Source organism: Vicugna pacos, chromosome 1 (assembly GCF_048564905.1).
Source record: "Vicugna pacos chromosome 1, VicPac4, whole genome shotgun sequence".
Lineage (NCBI taxonomy): Eukaryota > Metazoa > Chordata > Mammalia > Artiodactyla > Camelidae > Vicugna > Vicugna pacos.
This window is the reverse complement of record NC_132987.1, coordinates 26,832,676-26,856,500: the sequence shown is the minus strand read 5'-3', so window position 1 is coordinate 26,856,500 and position 23,825 is coordinate 26,832,676. Positions and strand designations below refer to the sequence as shown.

Here is a 23,825-nt window from a genome sequence, read left to right as displayed (position 1 = left end):
TCAACTTTAAAACTGCCATGGGATTTGCTACAAGAATCAACATAGTTGCTTATCGTCAACAAGCAATCAACATAATTGCTTATCTTTGAAATGCAAGTAGTGTGTAGTAGAGTGAGAATGCTGGTGTTTGAGGAAGTCAGACCCTCTCACTAATCAGGATAACCATCATGACATCTACTATGCACCACTGTGCTATTTAAGTAGTCTCTCCTTTAATCCTCGCAATAAATAGCTCTATGCTGTAACTATCACTTATTCCCATTTTACAGAGGAGAAACCTGAGGCTCAAAGGGATGGTTTCCATGGGAAGTGGCAGAACATCCTAGGATCTGAATGCATGTTTGGCTGGCTCTTAAGGCTCTGCTGTTTCTAATACACATTATTTATGCCCTACTCTGGAGCCCAGTCCTTAATTTAAGAAACATGATTTTAGATGGCTTGGAAAGTTTTCTTTAAGTTTTATACCTCATTAATGGTAATGTCGGGTATATTTTTAGGATTGTTATCAAATTTGGGAAATTCTCTCCTGAGTTTCTTTCATATATTAGCTATAAAATTTCAGAGCATTTCAAGTTTTCTTGCATAGTGACTAATCTTAAATACTCCTTAATGACCCCCATTAATAGTCGGTTGCCGACACTCAAGTTGTAGTGGCATATTATTAGTTTTTGTTATCTTAGTTGATGTCTGTATTTTGTGTCAAATTGGCAAGAAATTTAAATCTTTTCCAGTGTGGTCAGATATTTCACTTCTATTAATTTTATTTTCAATCTGTCCAAAGATTCATTTCTTACTTTCATCTGAAATTTATGCCTTTCTCTCAGTCATTTACTGCTCTTCAACATGGATGGACCTAGAGATTATGATATTAAGTGAAGTATGTTAGAGAGAGAAAGACAAGTATCATATGATGTTGCTTATATGTGGAATCTAAAAAAAAAAAAATACAAACCAGAAATAGACTCATGGACATAGAAAACAAACTGTGGTTATGAGGGGTGAAAGGGCAGGGAGGATAGATTAGGAGTTTGGGATTAACAGATACACATTACTGTGTATAAAATGGATAAACAACAAGGACATACTGTATAGCACAGGGAACTGTAACTTCTTATAATGAGCTGTAATGGAAAAGAATCTGAATATATACATAAATATATATATGTATCTGAACTCCTTTGCTGCACACCTGAAACACATTGTAAATTGACTACACTTCAATGCAAAATAAGAATTAAAAAAAAATCATTTACCGCTCTTGGTATCATCCAAACATTTTTTTTTTGCTGCTATTTGCTTCTTTTTTAAAAAATAAATTTCTATCACCCATGCTAGAGTAGAGACTAAATTATCTTTATGAACCCTACATAGACAGATACACTATAAAATCATTGTCATATAAAGAGGCTATCAAAGTAGTCCCAAAAACAGGGGAAATAATTCTATTAAACCAGGCTTTTAATAAATAAAAATAACTTACTTTTCTGAAAAAATAACAACATTATTTTAAATTCTGACCTAAAGAGTCAGTTCAATCAATAGTTTCAGAGAAGCATGGAATTCTGTGCTGGATATCATCAAGGTCCCCCCCCAACCCTTTCATTTATAGATGAGGAAACTCTCAGAGAGATTAGATCACTTCTCAATAATTTAATGGTAATTTTAAAAAAACATGGTAGTCCAAACTGCTCATACGATTATTAAGTTAACTGTGCAGAGATTTTATTCCCCGAGGTCTAGATATTTGACTATCCAATTGTTGAAATACGCCTTGGCCGACCAACTCAATGTGTGGCTTGGGCCCAGGAGAACCAAACAAACCGAATTTGTAGCCAAAAAAAGTGCTATTTCCCCACCCACTGCCCCCAATCACTTTTGAAGGTTGTTTTAAGGGGGAAAAATATGATTCTCTTATAGACGAACAAAAACATTGGGTTTGTTGCCATCCAAGCTTTGGGTTTCAAGTTTTATAGTTAGTTATGGGGTAGCAGTGTTTATAGTGAAAATTCAGTCTCTAGACCCACAGAGAATTGAGTCCATGTCACAATTACAGATGTGTAAGAGGGCTGGTTTGTCTTGGATGCAAACTCTGACATTTTGTGAGCATTCTGGATTTGGTTCACTTAGGGAGCTGTCATTTACTGCCACAAGACCAATCTTTCTTAGCTAGAAATACAGTTAGATACTCCATTTCTGACACTTTCAGAAATTTCCTTGGCATTTTACCAAGAAATATCATTTATTTTGAAAGGAAAACAGCTCCCACATTTTTGGCTATAAATGACCCATTGAAACTCTCCAATCCTGCTGGGCTCTGCCCGTAAGCAGAGGCCAGCGAGCCCTCCGCAAGCCCAGCCTCAGCCCAACGTGGGACTGGTGAGACACGACGTGGGCCACTCAGGACCTCACCTCCCCATTCTGGCAACACTGCCATGCCTTGTCCCCATGACCAGACTTCAGCCGGTCCCTGGGCCTTCCCATGTCTCCTTCTCCATGGCCTAATGCCCTCTTCTGATACCCTTCTTAAAGGATCCATCCAGAGGTAGTGCAAAGCAGTGAAAAGAGTGCTAGCTTCAAAGTCAGATGGCCCTGGGTAAGGTTTCCATGCTAGGACCCTCATGCTGGTTTGTGACCTTGGAGATTTTCTTTAGTCTCTGATCCTTTATTTCCTCACCTGTGAAATGGGGATAAAATATCTAATACGTAGTGTTGTTGTGAAGACTAAAGGAGATGGTATTTGTCTAACATCTAACACAAAACTTGGCTTGCAGTAGGTGCCCATAAGTCAGAGTTCTCCCTCTCAGTTACACATTAGAATCACAGGAAGCAGTTGAAAAAAATACATGTGCTAAAGACCCTTGACCCAATTTCTAGAAGCTCCCCATGTGAATCTAATATACAGCCAGGCTCATGCACCCACCATCATGTTTTTCTCTCTCTTCCTTGGTTTTGCAGTTTCTTATAGAAATGAAAATTCTATCTCGAATAATCTAGAACAGTTCTGTTTCTGGAGTCTGACTCAGGACATGCTACTCCAGGTTCAAAACCTTTGTAATGTCTTCAAATTATTCCCTGGTATATGGTTGTTGCGACTACATATAATGAATTCCTTCTTTTGTGCCAGACCTTTTAAAATACTCATTAAAATATTTAACTCTCAATTCATCTTAACTTATCCCTATGAGGTAAATTATATTATTGTCCCCATTATACAGAGCAATTGAGTCATAAATGTACATTCATTCTTTCAACAAATACTGTGTACCATAAATGTTATGTGTCAGCCACTGCTCTTGGTGATGCATCAAAGAGATACCTCTAGTTGAAAGAAGTTGCCTGAGTCACAAAATTGTAAGTAAGAAAGGGACCCTGGACTCAACCCCAGACTGCCTGACTCAAGGTGCACTTTCCACCCTGTAGCAGGCACCAGGAAAGGAGGTTCTTGTTTAATCATTCATTCAACCCTCACCCTCCAGGGGGTGCTACTCACACCACACTCTGCCTGAATGATGCTCCCTGGAGTTGTGCAAGCCAGAGGCCCCGCCTTTTCTATCACTACCATTCTACAGATGGGGAACCAAGGCACATGGAGAGTCTTAGGGTCACAATGCTAGTAAGTGCCTCCCAAGACTCAGCCTGGTTTGCAAGTTTCCAGCTGACAAGCTGTCCATCTTCCATGTGGGCCATTGCCTAATAGGATGTAAGTGTTTGAGCCACATTGAATAATGGCTGAGCGGTGCCTGGCAGGGCCCTTCTGAGGGAGTCAGTGCCCTAAGGGACTAGGGCAGGTAGCGAGTCTCATGGCTGTGGATTCTAAGCATGTGGTGATTGTGCATCTCCATGATTATATTTAGCTTGTATTGCATCACATACTCAACCAAACATTGAAACACAGTGCCTGTGTCCAAAGAACTAAATATACAAAAAGAGAGAGCGGGAGATGTGCCAGGAGGAAGAGAGTGAGCCTCTTCTTTCCATGCTGCCTGGGGGTTCTGGTTTGTACTGAGAACTGTTATCAGACACTGAATCAATATTTAATGCCTTTTGTTTTCTTACCGGTGGGTCCGGTGGAAAGCCATGGCCTTGAGAGCCTGATAATGTGGTTCTCTGTCCACTGATTCCTCAGGTACATTGACCTGTAAGCAGCCACAGTCTTGATCAGCTGAAGCCAGCCTCATTCAGAAAGCCGAGAACTCTGGTTCTCGAAATGTAGTGGGCATCAGAGTGATCCACAGAGCGTGTAAGACACACATTGCTGGGCCTCATTCCCAGAGTTTCTAATTTATTTGCATTTCTAACAAGTTCCCTGGTGATGTCATTGCTGCCTGTCTGGAGACCACGCTTTTAGAACTCCTGGTCTCCAAAAACAAGGTAGTTCCATGGTTACTAGAGGGGCCCAAATCTAAGACTAAAAAGCTAGGGGAAGAGTTCAGTACTACTTATGCAGAAATGAGTTGGCATGCACATTTGCAGCTTATACATGCATAGGCTATTTCTGGATGGTTCTTTAAAAAAAGCATGAACAATTGTTGTCAGGGAGGTGGGGTTGGGGGTCAGGTGCTTTGGGTTTTTTTTTTTTTTTTTTTTACATTTTTATTGATTCATAATCATTTTACAGTGTTGTGTCAAATTCCAGTGTTCAGTACAATTTTTCAGTCATACATGGACATATACACACTCATTGTCACATTTTTTTCTCTGTGATTTATCATAACATTTTGTGTATATTTCCCTGTGCTATACAGTGTAATCTTGTTTATCTGTTCTACAATTTTGAAATCCCAGTCTATCCCTTCCCACCCTCTACCCCGCCTCCCCCCCCCGGTAACCACAAGTCTGTATTCTCTGTCCATGAGTCCATTTCTGTCCTGTATTTATGCTTTGTTTTTGTTTTTTAGATTCCACATATGAGCGATCTCATATGGTATTTTTCTTTCTCTTTCTGGCTTACTTCACTTAGAATGACATTCTCTAGGAGCATCCATGTTGCTGCAAATGGCATTATGTTGTCGATTTTTATGGCTGAGTAGTATTCCATTGTATAAATATACCACATCTTCTTTATCCAGTCACCTGTTGATGGACATTTAGGTTGTTTCCATGTTTTGGCTATTGTAAATAGTGCTGCTATGAACATTGGGGTGCAGGTGTCATCCTGAAGTAGATTTCCTTCTGGGTACAAGCCCAGGAGTGGGATTCCTGGGTCATATGGTAAGTCTATTCCTAGTCTTTTGAGGAGTCTCCACACTGTTTTCCATAGTGGCTGCACCAAACTGCATTCCCACCAGCAGTGTAGGAGGGTTCCCCTTTCTCCACAGCCTCTCCAGCATTTGTCATTTGTGGATTTTTGAATGACGGCCATTCTGACTGGTGTGAGGTGATACCTCATTGTAGTTTTGATTTGCATTTCTCTGATAATTAGTGATATTGAACATTTTTTCATGTGTTTTTTGATCATTTGTATGTCTTCCTTGGCGAATTGCTTGTTTAGGTCTTCTGCCCATTTTTGGATTGGGTTGTTTATTTTTTTCTTATTGAGTCGTATGAGCTGCTTATATATTTTGGAGATCAAGCCTTTGTCGGTTTCACTTGCAAAAATTTTCTCCCATTCCGTAGGTTTTCTTCTTGTTTTATCTCTGGTTTCCTTTGCTCTGCAGAAGCTTGTAAGTTTCATTAGGTCCCATTTGTTTATTCTTGCTTTTATTTCTTCTAGGAGAAAATTTTTGAAATGTATGTCAGATAATGTTTTGCCTATGTTTTCCTCTAGGAGGTTTATTGTATCTTGTCTTATGTTTAAGTCTTTAATCCATTTTGAGTTGATTTTTGTATATGGTGTAAGGGTGTGTTCTAGCTTCATTGTTTTACATGCTGCTGTCCAGTTTTCCCAACACCATTTACTGAAGAGACTGTCTTTATTCCATTGTATATTCTTGCCTCCTTTGTCAAAGATGAGTTGACCAAAAGTTTGTGGGTTCATTTCTGGGCCAGGTGCTTTGTTGATTGTTCTCTGGGTCTATACCCAACCCCAACACCTCCTTAGATCATTTTCCTTTTCTGCTCTGTTCCTTTCAGAGAGTCTGTCCCCCCACCCCTCAAGCCTCCATCATCCAGTTTCCCTTGATGGTTGATTTCCTCTTAGATTTGGCCAGTGGTGAGGCACCAGCAGCTGACCTGGGGGTGGGAAGAGAGGCAGACTGAGAGATTTCCTGCATACTCTCTCCCCGCTTTGGTACAGCATCTGGAACACTGACAACCCCAGCTCTCACTGGGCCCACTAACACCATTTCCCCACGTCCCTTTTTTATCCCCTTAACCTACCCACACCTCTGTGACTGGTCCTTTTATTAACATCTCTGAACGTGAACCTTCTGGAGGTGAATTTTGTTTTCTGCCAGGATCCTGACTGAGAAAGATGGGAAACTTACTAGTCACTGTATATCCTTTTGTATCATTCAGATATTTTGCCATGTGCCTGTAATACCTGTTCAGAAAATGCAAAGATTAAAAAAATAAATCATAGAAATGAATATTCGATCTTGAATAATCTAGATCAAAGTTTCAAAGAGAATTGCTGGCAAGTTGGTCTACTTTAGCACTTAATGTCCTGTCATCTTGTTTGGCTTTAATCAGATGCCAACAAGGAATCATTATTTATACTCATATATTCCAGCCCTGTCAGTACAGCTATGGTGAAAACTTCTGGAGGGTCAAGTTTACAGCTGATGTCTCTGCAGTGCACACAGTGTCTGGGAAGCCAGCGTATAATATGGTGGAAAGGACGTTTTAGCTTGGGAATCACCCTAAATTCAAATCACATCTGCCAACTTGGTTGCTTTGATTGAATGAATCTCCTGACCCTCCTGGGTTCTTAAAGGGGACTCATCACATCACACAAAGGATCTATACTGTTTGGACATGGCCTCTTGGACACCATGAACATTAATTAGCACTTTTACACTTTTTCATGAGCCTAAGAAGCAAACCATTAAACCCTTAGCTGTTTCATTCCAACGTATGTACACAACATACCCTCACCCCATGCCCGAGCCACACTGGCTGGAGGAGGGTGGCCCAGGGGTCAAGCATGGGAAAAGGCTTGGATCTAAGACACTGAGATTTAGAGGACACAAAAATTGTAAATAATGACTTTGAAAGCTTAACATCTATTTAGCAAGAGTAATGGTGTAAAGTGGGAAGCCGCCAGATGGTGTGCACTGTTAATAATGCCCATCTGTGAGCCTCATCATGAATTATAAAGTCGGTTTGGAGGAGAACATCTCCTGCTGTTTGCCCCAGGTGCCAACATGTCTCCTTACAGCTCTGGGGGTCAGGTAGTGGGTGAGACAGGCTGAAGTGCGTGTTGCTTCAAAATAATATTATATACTATTTTTGCATAACAATATAAAAACCCTGAATGCTTTTTATTTTTAAGTTGCAAAGTATTTGTGGCATCCAGAGGGCCATGTCAGAACACCCTGCTTCATGCCTAAGCCTGCCTCCAGGAGCACAGAAATGGCTGGCTATAGGAAGGGCTGCCTGTCTCTGGTGCTGTCTTAGGTCAATTCCTGAACTTGTGCCCTAGTTCTTGTGGCCCTGGCTTCTGAGCCTCTTCACCTTGACCTGGGTTCCTGACAAGGGCCCCAGATTCTCTGGCATTAAAGGCCAGTTTGCTCCTGCTTCTCCACCTTGACCCTGCAGACTCTCCCTGCCTGGTGTCACAGCTGCAGGTAACAGGTGTTTCCCCCCTTCCTCCTTGGTCTCTCAGGACCAGGTCACCTGGATGCGTAGCCTGAAGGCTCTGGCAGGAGAGGAGACTAAATACGGAGCAGGCTCCTTAAATCTCTGAGGCCCAGTTTCTTCATCCGAATCAATACTTCACTGCGGAGGGGCAGGAAAGGCCGATATAAAGCGCATGGTGGAGGGTGGTGATGGGGGCAGAGAGGGCACTCCTCACCGCAGCCCCGGGACGGTCTGCGGGCTATTTTCACGCCCCAAGCATACTCCTTCCCTTGCTTTCTGTCTCACCTGCAGCGAAGCCCTAACTCATTGCTTCCCCTGCAAAACCCCTTCACTATCCGCACACACAGGGGTCTTCCTTCCCAGAATCCTTGTGAGTATAGCGCCCGCCTGACTCTGCTTTGCCTTATGCTGCTCTATTATCTTCACTTGTGTTTCCCAGAGAGGTTAGAAAAGCTCTGGAGAGCCATGCCTTCTACGTCTTGCACCTTCTCCCGTGCTGTGTCTGACCCAGAGTTGGGAAGACAGAGAGAACTTAGTGATTCCTGTTCACCGTGCATCTTGCCCTAGTATGCAGTGGTTCTCCACCTTCACAATGACCAGAATTACCTGGGAAACTTCAAAATATGCAGAATTCTCAGGCCGTTCTGGAATGGAGCCTGCCTTTGTGTTTGTTTAAAATCTCCCCCAGTGAGTCTAAGGTACAGCTAAGAGCACTCTGAACCAGGATGACTTTTGTCCTCAGCTGTGCTTAGCTCCCCTGCCACTTCAATTTGTCTGCTGGCTGTGCTTTCTCCATTTTAATATTTCACATTATATCTTACAAGGGAAATTGCAACCCTCAGCTCCTTGCTGCTAGAATATGCAAGGAATCGTCTCTTAGGCAAGTGAAAACTTTCTACCATTACCTCATTGGACAGGGAGTCGAGCTGTAAAAAGCCAGCTGAGTAATTTCCTTCAAAAGGAGACTCTCATTAATCAATGATCCGCCCTCCAGGCACCTGGGTGAAGCTGAACACTCACCGTGTGTGACATTCTGCTTCCTTCCCTCATATAAATCAGACGGAAGAGCTAGCAAACAACAAAGACCAAAGGTACTTTTGCATATTGGGGTCGCCAATAAGTAATGATAAAAGAATAGGGAAAGGGGGAAAAATAAGAATGATGAATTAATGAAGTCATTATGACAAAATTACTTAATGGCAAATATGCGAAAGTGAATTAATGAGGCTTTGATGGCATTTATCTCAGTGAATTCCGTATCTCCTGGAAAACTTTTAAGAATATTCCATTTGGAAGACTTTCTGCTAACAAGACAGGGAAAACAGCCTTGAGGAATATTTTTATCATTCGCTTCTTGGTTTACTGCAGTTTTAATTACTGGTAAAATGAAACCATGAGGTTGAAAAAAAAAACTCAATAACCCACAGAACTCTTAAGGAGCCAAAGTGCTTTTAAATGAACACTTTTGTAAGATAGTTAAAACAAAGAAAAAAAGGAAACTGTGAGGAAGTGTACACTATATTCATAGAACTCTCTCTAAATTATGTTTTTCAAAATTTTCCATCAGGCACCAATAAGTTTTAAAATGTTCTGTCAGATTCATTTTGTTAACAATTGCTTTAAAAGGAGTTCTATTTATCTGTTCAGAGCCAAGAGAGCTCATGTACTTTGTTATAAACTGTGGAGCTGCTTCACTCAGGATTTATTACGTCAACTTTTTCTCTGCAGTGTACAGTTCTCTAGAATTAAATAATTTCCTTCTGCGCCTACCCACCTATTTTTTTCATGAGCAAAATGTTCGTTGTTCATGAATCTTTGATATTGAATGAGTTGCATTTTTCCTTGGAAATCATTTCAGGACATTGTTTTTATTAGTTTGCCAATTTTCTTCTACAGAGAAGCCCACTAGGTGCCACACACTGCTCACACACCCAGAGCTTTCACACATCTTAATTCCTCCCTCTGAAATATGAACAGAGGCCAAGGATCAACGACATTGAGAAAATTCTCCAATATGAAAGAAAGTGACCCCAAAACAAATATACAGGCTACAGGAATGTAGACCAGTGAGAGATAATAAAGAAAGCAGAAGAAAATATTGAAACAATTACAATTCATTTCCCCCAGGAGAAAAGAAGCTATTGTATTCATTAAAAAAAAAATCAAACCCGGGAAAAAGGATATAATGAAATAACAAGGAGGAGCTCACGGAGATTAAAACTGTAATAGCCAAACAGGAAGTTTTCAGTAGAGTGAGATGGTAAAGGCAAGGCGGTCAACTCCAAGTAGAACGAAAAGAAGCAAACAAATAAGCAATAAAAGAGAAAAAATAAGAGATGACTTAAGAGGTCTAATAGCCACATCTAATTCAGAAACAGAAAACAAAATATGTATATATAGAGATAAGAGGGAAATTATACAAAAATATTTCAGAATTGAAGGATGTGAGTTTTAGATGGAAAGAGCTGGTCCTCAGGAAGTCCATCATGGTGGGGTTGGTGCGGGATGGGAGGAACTAAGACAAATCATCTGAAAATTCTAGAACACCCAGGGATAAGAAAAGATCTTAAAGCTTCTGCTGGTTATTTCTTTCAAGTTTACATTTAATGGACCAAGAATCAAAATAACTTCAGCTTTATCAAGAGCAATGCTGGATACTAGAAGGCAATGGAGAGATGCCATCAAAATTCTAAGAGGATTCAAAAATTTAACTCTTATCGACCCTTTCTTGGGAAAGTATTGAAGGACACATATACCAGCAAAAATAGGAGATGAGCTAAGAAATAAGAAGCCATGGAATCAAAGAAACAAGGAATCCATCGTGAGGGAATGGTGATGGGAAGTCCCAGAATGAGGGGGAGGGGAAGTCCAAGGCCAACATCTGTGGCCAGATTGGAGCAGGTCACAGAACTCTGAAAGTTCTCCAGACAAATAAATAAGTAAATAAAAAGGAATTTACGATGGAATGGAATGATGGCTCCAATATAGTACTGGTTAGCAGTTCCAGTTGCTCCATATCCTTGCAAACACTTGATATTATCAGTTCTTCCCCCCCCCTTTTTTTTTTTTTTATTTTAGCCATCTAGTGTGTGTACTGGTATCTCATTGCAGTAGTTTTTATTTGCATTTCACTGACGACTAATGATGTTAGGTACCTTTTCATTTTTTTTTTAATGGGTATTTGGATATCTTCTTTTTGCCTGTTCAAGCCTTTGGCCCATCTTTTAAATGGTGTTGTCTTGCTTTTTGTAGGAATTCTTTATATATTCTGGATTGAGTGTTCTGTCAGGCTTGCCTATATACTCTGTTAAAGGTGTCTTTTCATAAATAGAAGCTCTTTGTAAAGTCCCATTTATCAGTCTTCTCCTTTATGGTTCATGCTTTTTAATATCCTGTTGATGGTGGGGTTTTCATTCTCAAATTAGGATTATTCCATGCATTTTTTAACATTTTTTTTAACTTACCAATACACTGCAAAACAACTTAACATCATAATATTTCTTCAAGAAGTATTTTAGATGGCTGCGTAATATTCCATTGTATGTATGTATCATTCCTTACATAACTCAACACTTACTTTTGTACATTCAGATTGCTTTAAACATTACTTAAACAAGATTATAAATTTAATAAATGTATTACAAATTAGAAACCCAAGATTTTTTGATCTAAGTTGACTAATTCCAATGTTCATTACTTGAGTATATATGGAGCACCCAATGTTTCCTCAGCATTGTGCTGAATATTCTAGAGAATACAAGAGAAAGCATAAGGTAAGAACTGTCCCCCAAGGAGTTGACAACATATTTGGTGGCCCCAAACTTCACCTGTTAGCAACTAAGGGATCATTGATTGCTCAACTGTTAATAACTATATGTGGAATAGGAAGAAGAAAGGGGGAAGCAATGTGGGCTGGAGGAGTTGGCATCAAGGAAGAAATGGGTCTTAAAGCTTCTTCCCATGTTGGGGGTGAGCACTCCACAGTGTGGGGGCTGCATAATCAAAGGTGCGGAGTCAGGAAGAAGCACTGTGTGTCTCAAAGACAGAGGAGTTGCTCTGAGTTGAGTGTAAGGACAAATGTTGATGAGTTGTGGGAAATAAGACTGAATAAGTCAGACAAAGCCACACTGATGAGGGCTTTGGCATGAGGATTTTTGGATTTAGTTCCACAGGAAAATAGGTAGACTGTAGCTGGAGGTGAGGAGATGGGGTGGGTGTGAGGTTGGGAGATGGGCCATCAAATTGCAATTTCTGTAAGCTTCTTAAGGTTAGCAGTGAGGTGAAGAGAGAGGAGTCAGAAAGACATTACGGTTTATAGAAATAATCCAAAGGCTAGGTGATGTTATCTTGAAATAAAAATTTGCATCTAATACAATTTTTCAAAGAAACAGAAAACTGGATATTTGCCTGCATACTCTCTTATTTGATTCTGATGTCTGGAGATATTTTTAATGGCATTTCAAAAAAATAATAAAGCATCATGACAATAATTACTGAGAGATCAGTGATGAGTGTTGTCTCTAAAAAACTTCTCTATACACGGGAAAGGTTGTGATTCTTGGGAAAAAAAATCAGACAGAGCTTTTATACTTTACTTATATAGAGAAGCACTAGAACATAGTGGTCTGGGTTCAAATTCTAGCTATGTCATGTAGAGAAGCCATTTAACCTTCCTAAACCTCAGTTTCCTCATCTATAAAATGGGGATAGTGATAATGCGAAAAATACCTGTCACATAATAAATGTTTATTTTTATCCTGTGAGGTAAATGTTAGTATATTCATAGATTCATTAATTAAAATATTGGCTGCATAGAGCTAATTTATATTAGAAAGAATACCATCATTTATTGTAGTGGTAAATGAGGAGTTAAAGGATGTTAAGAGTAATAATAAGGAATGAACGATGGAAAATTTAGTCAAGGCACCATCTAAGGACAAAGTACCATTCTTTGGTTTTGCTTCTATTATAACTGTAGCATTATTAATAGTAATAAAGTGCTTGGTTTCTGTAGAGCTCAGGACTTGGAAACAAAGCCAAGTGACATATGTATATATTTATTTAATGGCGGGAGACCTGGCACATTTGGCGACAGGCACGGTGTTCCACTCAGTGGGATGAGATGCGTGCCTCACGCCAGCTTCTTTAGAGGGACTGTTATTCATCACAGCTGTAATGTTCCCTTCAGAGAGCTCCCACCAGAATGGAAAAGGCGCACTGGCAATTTATATACAAAAGCCAACCCACGTTTGGCTTTGAAAATTCACTGGGAAAACTGTATGCAGTCTGTTAGTTATTCACGGACATGCTCTGGTTTCTGATGGAAGTGCTGCGGTTTCGTCTGTTATCATCACAGTAAAATTAGAAAGCAGCAAAGAAAAATTAAAGGACTGGCATGTAGACATCTTCTAGCCAACAAATCATTATGCGTAAGTTTTCATGATTCAGTGGCCATGTAAAAATAGTCGTAATTCACGCAGCCATGTGTTTGGAGTGTGCAAACTGGCCTTTGCCCGGATTGTCCGGCCTTGCCCCCACCTTACTTTAGTAAAACTATATAGTCATCTCTGCCCTAGGAACACTCAACATGCCCTGCAGAGCCACTAAGGGTATGGGATGTGCTAACACCCTGCCTCCCACAGCAGCACCATTTATGTCAATTTTATTGGAACATCACTTAACATCTAATGAAGTGGCGTAACTGAAAATATAAATGAGCAAATTGCTTCACAGTTGAATCTTGATTCGAAAGGAATATTATCTCCAATTAACCTTTCAGCCAGAATAGTCTCCCACTGCTTAGTTAGACAGGTGCCTAAATCTGGACACCAAGCTTTCTCCCCAAATAACATTACCTCACATCTGCAGAGGGACGATATGCTATTCTAAAAGCACGTTCACGTCTACCAGCACGACTGATGGTCACGAGATATGTGAGAGGGAGACAAGGTGAGCATCACAATGCCCGTTTTACAGATGCAAACACCAAAGTCCAGGAAGGTGAACTACTTTGCCTCAAATTTCACAACTTGGAGGGGCAGAAGTGGGGTTTGAATCCAGGGCCCACTGAAGGGTACTGTCTGACACTTACGCCACTTTCCCGAAATGCGTTTTGTAAGGAAAATAGGACTTTGTCTCCTATTATGATGAGTTGAATCTTTATTTAAATGATAAGGAATAAGAACACATAGTTTCTTTTAGTCCCAGCCAGAAAAGCAAGCCTGATACTGGGACGCTTAGTATGATGCAGTCGTTTTGCTGGTTGATTTTTGCCTGTAGGAGAAGTTCTGTATTCATTTTGGTTCAAACAAGCTTGAACTGGGCAACCACTAGATAGCAAGCAATAAGCTAGACACTGAAGACACAAAGGGTCAGGTTCCAGCCTTTGTCTCAACAGTCCTTTGTGGAGACGGACAAGCAAACAGATAATACTTCGCAGTGTTCTAAATGCTGTGATAGAGAGGTGCACACAGGCTGCTGGAGGAGCCCAGGGGAGGGGCTGGGTGTGGCCATTAAGAAAGATTTTCTGCAGAAGGAAACATCTAAGATTAGTTTTGAAGGATGAATAGGAGTTCTCCAAGCAATGGAGAGGGGAAGGGAATTCTAGTAACGTTCAGAGACTCAGAGATAGAAGACAACAGGAATAAAGGAGTTTCTGCTGAGAAATACAGGGAAGGGAGAGGGGCACTTTAAAGGGGAATAGCATCTAGTTCTAACCATAGTTAAAGTTCACATAGTGCTTGCTATGTGCCAGGCTCTTGTTCGAAGCACTTTACGTACATAGATGCATTTAATCCTCACACCTACCCTGGGAGGTAGATGAATGTATCATTCCCAATTTTTTGCAAATGGGCAGCTGAGGCACAAAAATACTAAACAACTTGGCCAATAATAGTCCATGGCCTGTGCTTTTAACACTATGTTGCACTGCTCTTCAGAAATGTGTGTGTCGCCAAGTGAACTACTGATTATTCATTAACTTAGATGATTGATTTCTTGAAGATATGTAAGCCCATTTGACTGTCCTTTATAATTGGATTACCGCATTCTGTTGATTCTTATTTTGTGGTTGGTTTTATTCCTTTGGTAACTATAAATTTAAAAAGCTAAAGCTCTAATCTGTTCTTAGAAACAATGATCAGTACATATATGTAAATAAAAATTGCACAGTGTATTGTACATGTGTAATTACATGCAATATAATGTATATGTGCAGTCAAACTGTAATAATTCTACCTAATAAAACTGAAAAAGAAAAAAAGAAAAAAGTGCCAATTGAAAAAGCAAAAAACAAAAAACAAACCAACAAACAAAAACTGTGTGTAGCAGAAGAGAGGGAGAAAGGGAGAGGGGAACATAGAAAGCTACCAGAGAGAGAAACAGAGATGAGCATAATTTTGGAAAATCTGTAAATTTCAGAAAAAAGAAACCAACAGAGGGGCTTTATCCTGGAAAAGTGGGCCAAGAAGGCAGATGAAGAAAATGAACCTCAGTATTATTAAGGAGCCTATAAATTAAACTCAGGTAAGAATTTTCTACTGGTTAGAAGTAAGCCATGTCAGAGCTACGTCACCTGGGGGGCTTGTCAACAAATCTTCCTTCCTTCAGGCGCTGCTGCCCATAAATGTTTTGAGAAGTCAGAATCCTGCCAGGTTATTAGGGAAGCATATGAGGAAGGCACGTGAGTTCGTTGGAATGTATGAGCCCTGTGAGTGCAGGTGTTCAATAAATATTGATTAACAACAAATCATTTTACGCTCTAACTAAAGTTAGTAAAATTAACTGGAAACACATTTAACGTTAGCCGAGTTGTTATGACTCGTGGCTAACAAGTAAAAAAATTCAATAAGTAAAGTTTTACAATTTTTCTCTTTTCTTCTTTAAGGACTCTAGTGTAGGTAAGCTGTCACTAGCCAATAAAAGCTCCAAGTCAACTTGCAGTCCACTTCTGGCAAGGAAGAAAGAACTTTGTGTATTCTAATCGCTAATCTTGCCATCATTTTATCTTATTTTTTCAATGCTTGTTTCATCTCCATATTTACTATTTTTAAAAACTTTTTACTGCACTCCATGTATCTTTGAAAATGCCCACACATTCTTTTGCAATGAAGTAACATATAATTAAAAACATACATAAACCAGATGTTAGTTGAAGACCCCTTGGAGGGTTAGTTGAAATTAGTTTACCCCCAATCCGAGAATCTCAAAGAATTCACGTGGTTTCCACATTCCTGTGAGCCATGTCAGTTCAGGCCCATTTATTCATTTTTTTTACTCATTCTTCCCACCGGCATTTACTGACCACCTACTGCATCCCAGCCATCAGTATAGACCAGAGCAACACAGCCACGATGGGCAAGTCCCATCCTGGAGAGACTTTCATCCTGGTAAATGGGAGGCAGGCAAACAAGCAAACAAAGTAAAAGAATAATGTGCATGAAAAATAGTTTCAGGGAGTGAAAAGTTTGATGAAGAAGATGAAACAGGGTGGTGTGAGGCCATGTGATGCCGAGGCTGGGGTCAGGGAAGTCCTCCCTGAATGGGCACCTCTGGCCAGGACCTGAATGGCCAGTTTGGGGGCCTGCAGACTTGGGGATGGATTGTGGCCAAAGGTAACCACTAGGGCCAAGGCTTTGAGGTCGGGCTGAGTCGGACATGGAGGCTGTGTGGCTGGAGTCAGTTGTGCTGGGAGAGGGGGCTGGTGATGAAGATGAGCGGCTGTGGGACGAGATCACAAAGGGCTTCATGAAAAGCAAGGGGAAATCAGAGTTTATTCTTAGTGGGGGGTCTGACGGGATCTGCTTCATGGTTTTTAAAGACCACTGTTTCTGTTTTGTGGAGAGAAAACTAAACGGAATCAGGAGACTTGATGGGACGCTCTTGGGACAGACAGTGGCCCTGGAACTACGAGGTGTCAGACACGCTGGTGCAAGTTCAGGGCACCCTTGAACAACGTGGATTAGAACTTTGCGTGTCCTCTTATACATGGATTATTTTCAGTAGCAAATACAGTACTACACAATGCATGGTTGACTGAATCCATGGATGCAGAACCCTGGATACAGAAGAACCTTGTATACAAAGGGTTAGCTGTCAATTATGTGCAAATTTTCTGCCACTGGAGGGTGGGTGCCCCCAACCTGGGTGCTGTCAACTGTACAAGGAGTTTTCGTAGATTCAGTTTTAGAGATGCTGAGAAAGAGGCAAACCTCCCTCCTCAGTCCCCCACCTAATCCCCTTGCTGACTTCTGCAAAAAATTCAGTTGCACCCAAACAGCAATTTTCAGAATTTTACTTAAGATTGGTAAGGAAATCTCTGCGTGGTGGAAAATTCGCAAATAATTTATAGTCAGCCCTTTGCATGCAAGGTTCCTCCGCATCAGCGGATTCAACTAAGCGCGGCTTGTGCAGTACTGTATTTACAGTTCAAAGCCATGTCACTTTGGGGAACGTGTGGGCATCTTTGATAGGACCGCCTTTGCCTCACTCTGTCTCCTTTTAGGTTCTGTCTGTGGTGCCCATCCGTGACCGTTCCTCTCTGTGCAAATCCTCTAGCACTTGTAATCCTGCCCTCACTGCCAGCTGCCTCAGACGGAGCAAGCTCCTTTGCCTCCGTGTTGGTTTAAGAACATTGCAAACATATTAAATCAGATGGAAATGCACCCATATTCCATATTACATACTACTTACATGTTAGTCGACTTGTGGCCAATGTAACGATGGGCTGTTACGGTTTGTAGGCATTTAATTAGACATGTATTTTTATTTTATGACTCGTTTCTCAGTTGCTGTAATCAATTTTCTTTTTTCCAGGCCGCAAACATTTTGCAGGCCATTACAAAGCTTGCGTCCCCTGTGCCCGTGGAGCTCCGTGATTCAGACGGCCGTGAGCAAGCCTGTCTGGGTGGCCAGGCTCGCGGGCACTGCGGTGAGGGACAGGGCGTCACGTGACTGCGCATGCGCACAGAAGTGCGCGGCAGTGTCAGCAGATTCCCACGTGGTGTAAATACCCCTGTCCCCGCACGCCCCTGTGACAGCGGGCCTTCCCAGGCCGTCTGCCCTGTTCTTACTTACAGGTTCCCCTCCTCTCCACATGCCTCCACTCCCTGGACCTTGAGCCTAGAAGGGTTAACCCAGAGCTTACGGTAGTAGAAATTCTGGGCCCCGGGTCTTCCACGGCTGTCCGGGTACCGTGGCAGGGCCTCCACACGGGAGCCTGAGGCCCGAGATGGGAGCTGAGGGTGGGGCGCAGGCTGGGCTGAGAAAGAACCTCCGGGAGAAAGGAATCGGGACCCCCACGTGCGGCAGTCTTGAGGCAAAGAGATGGACAAAGCCAGGAGGAGAGGGAGAAGGAGGGAGCAGGAACAGAGTGAAGGGCTGAGGCCTGCCTGGAAGCCGCTGGGTTGACAGGCCTGTGCCTGGTGCATTGGCAAAGGCAGCCTCAGCCCCTCGGCTCCAGCCAGCGCGGCAGTTCGTGCTTCAGCACCTGCACAGCCCACCCCGACCCACCACCCTTCCTGGCCTGGTTCCCCTGCCTGTCCTCCCCACCTTCTCCTCCCAGTACCTCATGGAGATACACGGGGTCCTCCCCACAGGGGGAGACTTGCAAAACTGACAATAGATCTGGGGCTTGAACCCGTTAGCCCTGGAGCCACACTGCTTGGGCTCAAATCCAGCCCTGTGCTCAGTCACCCATGAACCCTGGGCAGACTTCTTAGCAAGCCTGTGCCTCAGTTTCCTCAGTTGTAAAATGGGATGGTGATTGTTCCTCCTCCACCAGGTGGTTGTGACATCTGTGAAGTGCCTAGCATATGATAAGGACTCCACAAGTCTTCGCTATTGCTGTTGTCAAGAATTGTCAAAACAGGATCACAAAATTGTGGTATAGTTTAAAGTTTACATTAATAAGTTATAGTTTTAACTCAAAAACCATAATAGTGCATAACTGTGCTATTCTCAAGTAATTACAAGAGTTTGTTTTCCTTTAATTACTTCGCAGCATCCAGAAGGTAGTATGGTCCAGTCATGGGACAAGCTTAGAGATGAATGAGAAGCATCTGTGTCTATGACTATGAGTATATATATATAAAACCTCCTTTAGAAATAATGTCAAAAATCTTAATTTGAGGCCCTTTGTGAATGTTTGTTTCCAGGCAAAATGTTTTCCCTGGTCCTGCTCTGAACCCCCACACCCAAGCCCAGTCACGTCTGAAGATGACTACCGCAGATAAACCTGGGAGTTGGAATAGACTCCATTTCCTATCTCTCTTGATTTCGAAATTATATTTTATTTCTCTGATTTCAAAACTAGGTTAACTACGTAGGCCTTTAATTCTATAATTGGGAGAGATAGATAGATCGATCGATTGATCTTAAGATGCAAAAGAAGAAGGAGAAATAATGTAAGGCTAGAATCATATGTCCTGTAAACACCTAAAGTCAGACCAGTCTTTGAGGAGATGAAGGCCTGCAGGCCTGGTCTAACTGTGGGAGGAAAGGCAAGCTCTCTCTACCACACAATTTTAACTCATCTTGTTTGTATGCCCAGTAGAAGCTAAGTATAAGACCAGCAAGGAGTGGATGATTTTCAACCACATGCCACTTCAGGGCTACAAACATGACCCTAAATTATAGCAGCCCATAATATAGGAGCTTGAGAGGGACACAAAGGTAACGCCGCCCCATGGTTTCCCATAGAAACACCAATGCTGTGCGGAGAAGTCTTTGTGCAGCTACCCAGGGATTGCTGTTTGCAGATCTTTAAAACAGGAGCCTTGGCAGCGACCTGGGAAGCTGAGATGAAAGCCTGCCTAGACTGGAGCCGACTGGCTGACCTTTCAAAGGCTCTTTTATCCTTGAGCATCTTCAGTTCTGATGTAGTGTTGAGTATTTTTCAACTTCCTATCAAGAGGAGGCAGGGAGCATTTGAAAAATAAGGTTGGGTTCTGCACTCATTCCCTCATGCATTTTTAAAAGGTTTAAAAAAATGGATAAACATTATAGTTACTCAATAAATAATTCCAACAAGATGAGAAATTTAAATTTGTCTACTTTGCAAGTCTAAGAGTTAAAAATTCCTGTGAAGGAACACTTGAAGGGGGAAATATCATTTCTTTTTTTTAATGGGAGGCAAGTCATTGTTGATCTGCCCATAGAAGGAACACAGCACGTTTTTATTGAGTGAATGATGTATTGAGGAACATAGTTTTCCCTCTCTTAATTTTTATGATTTTGGAGGAAATAAAGTCAAAGCATAATGATGGCAACTTAAAAATTACTGACATTTATTGAATGCACTTTACCTCAGTTACCTATTGCTGTGTGACAAACCACTACAAAATGAATGTTTTATCATTTCTTAGGAGCCTATGGGTTGATTGGGTTCAGCTGGGTGGTCCTTCTTCTCCACATGGGGCCTTTTGAGGCTGGAATGTCCAAGATGGCTGTCTAAAGCCTGGGCTGGAATGGCTGGAACAGAACAGCGAGGGTTTGAGTGGGCATTTCTCTCTCTCTCTCCAGGGGGCCTCTCCAAAAGGATAGCCTAACTTTCTTGGCTCAGGGTTCCAAGAGCAAATGTCCAAAGAGGACAAACCTCTATGTGCAAGCACTTATCAAGACTCTGCTTCCATACCACTTTGTAAGTTATCCAGCCAAGTCCAGGGTCAGTGTGGGAGGACATTACACAAGGGCTTAATACTGAGAGGCATCATTCATTTGGGGCCACCAGTGTAAGTCAGCGACACAACCCACTTGCCACACCTGTATGGGACATTTTACATTAATTTATCCTCTTTAAAAATTAAAACACCTGGGAGAAGGGTATAGCTCAGTGGTAGAGTACATGCTTAGCATGTGCAAGGTCCTGGGTTCAATCCCCAGAACCTCCATTAAAAAATAAATAAATAAACCTAATTACCTCCTCCCTTCCCCCCAAAATTTAAAAAAAAGAAAAACCCTATATAGTGGATACTACTTAGAATCTTCATTCTAAGATGAGAAAACTGAGGCAAAGAGAGGTTACTGACTTCATTACCCAAAGTCACACTGGTAAGAAGTGACAGTTGGGACTGACTTCAAGCCATTCAACCCTAGGACCTGAACTCACAAGCCTGAAGGCATAAGCCTAAGAATAGGAAAGTATTAACTTCTAAAAGTAAATGGTATCTCAGAAATATTTAGGTAATATTTGATGTAGAGGTTCATACATTCAGTAGCATCTATGAGAATTTTGTCCTCCTTTTTCTAATGGAGGACATAGACATCTTAGCTTCTAAAAGAATTGTGGACCAGGTGTGGCAAGAGCCCTGGCTTGATGAGTTCCATTGACTTCGGTTAGAATTTTTCTTCTGCTTAATCACTGAGTCACTTGATGACTTAATTTCCTCAACTACAAAGTGGGAATGATAATCTCTAACTTACAGAGTCATGGTGAGGATTAAATGAGATCATACAGAGAGCACAAAGTATCTAGAATGTTCCAGATGCATAAGCTATGCTCGTACCCATGTATAAGTATGCATATTGGACAGAGCTGCTGTGGTAGGACATGTGGGGAGCAGACGTCAGGGGATTCATGCTCTCCTACATGAGCTCACTAGAGAATGATTAGGGCAGTGAGTTTTTGTTTTTTATTGACGTCTAGTTGATTTACAATGTTGTGTTGCTTTCTGGAGTGCAGCATAGTGATTCAGGCATACATATATATATTCTTTTTCATTATAGGTAATTGTAAGATATTAAACATGGTTCCCTGTGCTATACAGTAGGGCCTTGTTGTTTATCTATTAGAGTAGTGAGTTTTAACCATAGCATAAGCTGTTATGCTTAACCACTGCTGGAAAGCATGGATCACAACAGGGTAGGAGAAATTACTGGTCTGGAACATCCCACCCTAGAAACAAAAGAAAAATAGACACCATGGTCCCCAGAAGACTCATGTCCGGTATCCTCACATAGCTAGTCTAACTACCCCAACTCAACTTGACCAGGCTTCGTAACCTGCACATTTAATCCAGTTCTAAGAATCTTTTAGAGCATTCCCCAAACTTAGAGAGTCATGTACTACTAGCCCAGTGTGGATCTAGTCCTGGTCACCTTCCAATAACAGAAAACTACTTTGATTCTTGTGAAGATGTGGAAAAAGGGAGGAAAAAAAAAAAAAACAAGCCAATTCGTCATGGATAACTTTCCAAACCTTAGTTTCCGTTGTCTGGTTATATCCGCAGCTGTCTGCGGGTTTTGAGGCAATTTACAGCTGGAAGAAACAGGACTCTACATTTCTTCCTTTGGGGTTTGAATGATGGCTTTTTCCATGGTATTATGGTCACAGTTCTATACATGAGTTATGGCAGCTTTAAATTACAGCCACAATATTATGGGGAAAAGGATAAATCTCACTGCCTTCTTTTATCTCCGAAGCAGTTGGGAAATGGGGAGGAGGCCACTTACCCAAAAGGGATAAAATGATGTTGGGCAATGTGTCTGTGTCAGAAAAGGCAGCTGGCAGCAGGCTTTGCTGAAATGCTCTCAAATGCTCTCATGTTATTATACAAATCTGTCTTTCCCAGAAGCAAGAGGAAGGACAAAGCAAAAGAGGATGAGTGAGGAGAATGAGAACTGGGCAAACCCACTAAAAATCTGCTCATTCCACTGAGGTCTCTGGTGGTAAGTGCTCAAACACTGCTCTTCAAAGACTCAAGGATACTCTTCCCAAAGCAAGTTTTTTATTTTTTTAAAGGTTGTTTCCCATAATCCCCTAAATGCGTTTCTCACTATCTCACATGCCTGAGTGCAGTAATGGGATGATTTCTATCCTGTTAGCTGTGTAAACTCATGTAAGTTAATTTAACCTCATTAAGCTCAGTTTTGTCATCTGCAAAATGGACATAATGACACCTATAGTCTCAGTGTTACTAGAGTAGCTAAAAGATGTTCACCCCTTCCTTTCTCTCACCCTTCTTCCAGACTCTTGTCAGTTCTGCATCCCACATGTCTCTAAGATGAATTCTTTCTTCTCCATCGTCTTGTTGACACCTGATCTCTCTCCTGACCCCTGGCAGGACCCTCTGACAGGTTTCCCTAGCTTGGATAGTAGAGGAATCTCCAGAATGCACCCTGAACCTCCTCTACCTAAAGCCCTTTGCTTGTTCCCATTGACTAGAATGTAAGGTCTAAACTCCAGAGCAGAACACCCAAGTTTTTGTGATGGTAGGCAAGAGATGTGGTCTTTGAGAGAGGACCAATAGCTATTTGTTAATTGGAATGATACAGAGTAGATTAGCATGCCCCTGTGCAAGGATGACACCCAAACTCGTGAGGAGTTCCATATTTTGGGGGGAGGGATAAAATGGGAATTCAGGATTTGCAGATACTAACTACTATGTATAAAATAAACAACAAGTGCAGGGAACTATAGTCAATATCTTATAATAGCCTATAACGAAAAATTATAGGAAAAGGAATATACATGCATGCATGCATACTTACATACAGACATACATACAGACATACATATGTATCACTGAATCACTGTGCTCTACACCAGAAACTAACACAACTTTGGTAACTGACTACACTTCAACTAAAAAAAATTTTTTTTTTAAAAAAAAGCTATTTATTAGATGGCAGGATTGAAAATCCAAAAGATTCTTGTAACTGTGTGGTCAAATGAGCAATGGCCAAGGTTGAAGTTTTTAGGTCGCAGTTTTTGTGTGGATTTGTCTTTCGGCCACATAGCTCTGTCCTGAAGACCTTTAGCAGCCAATGTTGCTTTCTGAACAAATATATTCCCTTGTGTTCTTTCCCTGGCTTAAGAATTTTTCTGCTAATTATAATTTAAGAGAAAAAAAAAAAGGAAAAAACAAGGCAAGCAGTATTCCCTGGCTTTGATTTAAAAATTCCAAGGAATTCTTGTCCTGAGGAGAGTCGGAGGTACTCTGGAAACTAAGGGAGCCAGCTTGGTGAGTGACAGGTCTGACGTAGCAGTGTGGCACACTGATGACACTTCTGGGTTCAAACAGCCCCACTCTGCACGTGTTCTCTCCATGCTGTTACCAGGGTTTCAATCTCAGTATTTTAAGGAAGAA

The 23,825-nt window shown here is 41.4% G+C and overlaps 1 non-coding gene across 1 annotated transcript; it reads left to right on the top strand.

Annotated features, from left to right (window-relative positions):
• Positions 1–22,965: 22,965 nt before the first annotated feature.
• LOC116281542 (U6 spliceosomal RNA) lies at positions 22,966–23,072 on the top strand. The gene has a single exon (XR_004191011.1). It is a non-coding gene; the product is annotated as a U6 spliceosomal RNA (small nuclear RNA).
• The last annotated feature ends 753 nt before the right edge of the window (positions 23,073–23,825 follow it).